Here is a 5,109-nt window from a genome sequence, read left to right as displayed (position 1 = left end):
TACCACCCCCCCAACACTATATAAAGCCATTTTTGCTAGGGTTGGAAGGGATGGGCCTGGTCATGTGACTTCAGTCCTATCTTGATTAAAAGAGACCACAAGGCATAGGCAAAAGAAAAAACAGCTCCTCCTAGCTGTGAGGTCCCAAGCAGATGGTTTTTTTCATATTTTTCAATCACATTAATGATCCCCTACCCTGGGCCCCTATTCTGGTCCCTTCTCCTCCTCTCCAGCCTCTCTGGTTTCTCTTTCTTCCTCTTCAGCAATAGGCTGCCCACTCAGTCAGGGTTGAGGCAGTCCCTGACCAGGACACTAAATTGAATTATGATACCCCAGGGGGCATCTTTGCTAGGGATTGATTTATAACTTGCCTCCTGGCTGGTCTTCATAAAACTAACCTTAAAGAGGTAAAATTGTGAAAAAAATCCAAGAGGTTATTCAGGACAAACATGATAATTTATCTCAAACCCTAGATTGCCTCACGAAGGCCCTCTTACAATATACCAATCTCGATCCTGAGATCTCAGAGAGAAAACAACTCCTTGTGATCGATCTACTTCCAGAATTTCCCTGATTTGAGGGCCAAACTTAAATGTCTAGAGGAAGAACCCCCTAACTCTACAGGCAGAAGTCTTAGTGGTGTCATTTAAAGTACGGCATGGGAGAGATCAAAAGCCCCCCAAACAAGATTACCTGATGATAACAAAGGCCTTTTAACCAGCTATAGCAATGGCCTCCCAAAGTCCAAGAACCTCCACATCCCTGTTTCAGATGTGGTCAGGAGGGTTAGTAGGCCTGGGCCCGAGCCTTGGTCTGAACCTTGTAAACCACCTAGATCATGTTCAAGGAGCAACCAGGAAGGGCACTGAGGTGTTGACTGCTCCCAGCTCCTGTGTCATAAGGATATCAAAACCAGATTACCCTTCGGCAGATCTCCTAGGTCTGACCACATACAATGGAGAGAGCCTGGGTTCCTTTGGCCCAACTGCTGCCATGTCCAACAGGGATCCCACAGTTTCAGAGTGATCTAATGCCTCCCTTCTGGACCCTGGGGCTAATTTTTTTGGCCCAGGTTACGTTGCGGAAACCTACATCTCCTTCCTCTTTCACTCTTTTTGGAGTAGGGGGGACAGCATTACTAGGCTCACTAAACCCCACCATTTAACTGTATCCCCCTTACCCATTCCTTCCTTGTGGTACCACCCTGACCCTTCCCCTGGCTGGGAAGACACCTCCTAGCCAACGTGGGAGACTCTATTTCTTTTGCTCCTTCCATCCACTTAACCCCAAGCTCACCAGCAATTCTCTTCCTTCTCTTCCAAACCACACAATTCTATTACCTGCCTCTCAGGTAGATATCCCAATATCGGACATCCCAAACCCTTCTATAGCCAAATGTCTCTCCCCTCTCATCATTCAACTACAAAACCCTACCAAATATAAAACCCAATCTCAATACTCACTTCCTCTCCAAAGCCTCAGGGGACTTAGGCTTATTATCTCTGATATCTTAAACAAAACAAAACAAACAAACAAACAAACAAACAAACAAAAAACCCTCTTCTCCATCCTACTCCTTCCCCCTTTATATTTTTGGTTGTGAGCCTAACCTTTAACGGCAGAGCCATCTCTCCAGCCCCTCCTTCCCCCTTTAACACACTCAGACTCAGTTAAAAAACCCAATGGAACTTATCAGTTGGTTCAGGATCTCTGACTTACCAATTCGGCAGTAGTTCCCTTTCACCTATGGTAGCTAGCCTCTGTATTCTCCTCTTCATCATCCCCTTAGAGACCTCCCATTCTCTGTCCTAGACTTCAAGGACACCTTCTTTTGTATTCTTCTGAACCCTCAGTCACAGAGTATCATTGCTTTTACTTGGACCAACCTGTATACTCACATTTCTGCACCATTCACCTGGACTGTCCTACCCCAGGAGTCCTACCCCAGGACTTCTGGAACATCCCACATATATTTGGCCAGGTTCTAGTCTCTTACTTATTCTCTCTGTCCTGCCCTAAATCCAATCGCAGGCAATTCATAGTCAATCTTCTTTGTTGTTCATTCTGCAAGTTAGCCAGGCTGACACCTCATTAAACTTCCTGTCCAGGTCGGGATACAAGGTCTCACCCTCTATCAACCCCTCAGGGTACTTACCTAGACTTAGCTATCACTCCAACTGACAAGTCCATTACTTTAGTTAGAAAATAGTTCAGTCACTCATGGTCCCTATCACCAAGGATGAAATTCTAGCCTTCCTAAGGATGGTGAGCTTCTATAATTTTTTTTCTTATTGGTTATTTTCTTTATTTATGTTTCAAATGTTATCTCCATTCCCGGTTTCTCCTCCACAGCAACACCCCTATCCTGTACCCCTTGCTTCTAAGAGGGTGTTCCCCCCAACTCCTGCCTCACCACCCTATCCTGAGGCATCGAGCTTCCACAGGACCAAGGGTCTCCCTTCCATTGATGCCAGAAACTATGGATATGCAGCTGGAGCCATAGGTCCATCTCTCTGTTCTCTTGGGATGGTGGTTTGGTCCCTGGGAGCTCTGGCGGTATCTGGTTGGTTGATATTGTTGTTCTTCCTATGGGGTTGCAAAGCCCTTTAGCTCCTTCAGTCCTTCCCCTAACTCCTCCATTGAGGTCCCCATGCTCAGTCAGATGGTTAGATACAAGCATCCTCATCTGTACTGGTTAGGCTTTGGCAGGGCCTCTCAGGGGACAGTTATACTAGGATCCTGTCAGCAGATGCTTCTTGGCATGAGCAATAGTGTCTGGGTTTGGCATCTGCAGATGGGATGGATCCCTAGGTGGGGCAGACTCTGGATAACCTTTCCTTCAGTCTCTGCTTCACTCTTTGTCCCTGCATTTCCTTTAGACAGGAACAGTTCTGGGTTAATATTTTTGAGGTGGTTTAGTGGCCCCATCCCTTAACCGGGTGCCGTGCCTAACCTCTCGATATGGTTACAGGCCAGCATCTTATGTGCCTAGATCTTCTTCCTCTCTTCTTGCCCACCCCGTATATGAGGCCCTTTCTTGTACCCCCTACTAAGCTATTTTGTAGCTCACTACCATTACTAAGCTTCAACAGTCCCTCCTCTAGGCCCTGCCTCTACATTTTCTAGACTTAACATGTCCCTTTTATCTTCATGTTATAGAAAAGGAATGATATGATATTGGGGTTCCAAGCTACCAACTGGGTCCTTCCTTTACACCCATTGTATACTTCAAAAAAGAAATGGACCATACTGTCCAAGATTGAGTACTTTGTCTGTGAGCTCTGGCTGCAGCTGAACTTCTCATATTCAAACCAAAGAAGTTAACCTTTGTGTCACCTATTACCGTCTTATCTCTTTACCCCCTGTTCTGTCTCCTAACATACAAAGGTCTCCAAACATTATCCTCCTCCCTGAGTTCTTTCTCTTCAGGTAGCATTGGTAGAGGGCACAACATTTGTTTTTCAGCCATGTCCATCTTTTAATACGTTTAAATCTCCTCCCCCAATCAATCCTATTCCCCCGTCTCATCCTTGCATTGAGGCTCTAAAAGAGTTATAACCTTATCCTATACATATACATGAGGGAGCGATACCTCAGGCCACCTATGCACGGTACATAGACAGCAGCTCTTTTATACCTGAAGGAACATACGCAGCAACACATGTTACCACAACATCATGGCTGAAGCACAGGCTCTTCCCCACAAACCACAAACCAACAGGCTGAACTAGAAGCTTTTACTTGCACCTTTCAACTGACGAAGGGGCAACCTCTAAACCTTTGGACGGACTATGCTTTCCACATTCTCTTGTCACTTGTAGCTACTTGGGAAGAGCGTGGGTTACCAACAACTAAAGAAAGCTCCACAACCAATTCAGACCAAGTTACGGCCCTGCTAGAGGCCTCTCATTTTCTCATTTTCCCACATCCATAGGAATTGTCCAGGTCTTGGGGGCCTACAATATATGGCAAAAAAACAAACCTCAAACAGCTCATGAGCGGACGGCCAATTCTGCATCCTGGACTCATCACCTTGCCCTGATTACCTTCTTACTCCTTTGTTACACAATGTTTGCACTCTCCTTTGGAACATCACCCATTACTAATCCTCATCCTGACTCCCTTCCCTCTTTAGCCAACATCAGGGACTTAGTCCTCTCCTCTCATAACCCCCATCCTCTTTCTCCTTTAACGTATAGGCCCCTTTAGGGTCATCCTTACTACCTCAATTGCTGCTAGGCTCAATGATTTCCCTCACTGCATTCATCTTTCTCATCCCAAGCCCCCTTTACCATCATCACAAGCTCATCCTCCTTCTTCCATTTCAACCTTGACAGGACCTCTTAAGTTTTAGAAGATACCAAGGTATCTGGTCTCAGAAGAATGAGGCCTCATAGATCTGCCAAGCCCCAAGCCAACCTTATTGGGCTATGTCCCACCTCTTCTCCTTTTACTTCCTCCTGCTCACGCCCATCAGGAGTGAACTCTATGCATGGAGATTTGAGGTTCAAGAAACATATACTCAATAGTTCAACCAGACCACCCATGTGGTGGCCTGTGGAGACTGCTCAGCAGGAGGTGGCTAAAAGGAGATACTTACCCTTGCAACACCAGATTGATTGCTAAAACACCTATCCACGATGCTTGCTTTCTATATGATCAAGCTAGAAATTACTATTGATTTTGGCCAGAGACTTATGGAAGCTGCCTTTATAGGTCTGGGAGGAGACATGATGTACATTCAGGAAGGTGTTCTACCTTTTATGCAGAATGGGAAATATTTTATATTTTAATTAAGAGCCATGACACCCCAGATGAGAGATGTAGCAGTTATACAACCATCCATCAGACATGGTCAAAATATAGACAGTACCCATTCTACTCTCCCAAACCCTAGGTATAGATGTAGTAGAACAGGCGGTCCAAAGCTTCTCAAAGGTTCTCACATCTCTAATATCACTCCTTTTCAGATGATACTGATCCCACCTCCCTGACATACTATCTTTTGATCCAGCCCTTAACCTCTGCGTATCAGCTATTGAATAACGCTATGCTTGACCACTTTGGAGAATGTTGGTATGTCCCTTCTGGGTCAAATTCAAGACCACC

This window comes from Rattus rattus, chromosome 2 (genome assembly GCF_011064425.1).
Source record: "Rattus rattus isolate New Zealand chromosome 2, Rrattus_CSIRO_v1, whole genome shotgun sequence".
NCBI lineage: Eukaryota > Metazoa > Chordata > Mammalia > Rodentia > Muridae > Rattus > Rattus rattus.
Note: the sequence above shows the minus strand (reverse complement) of the source record.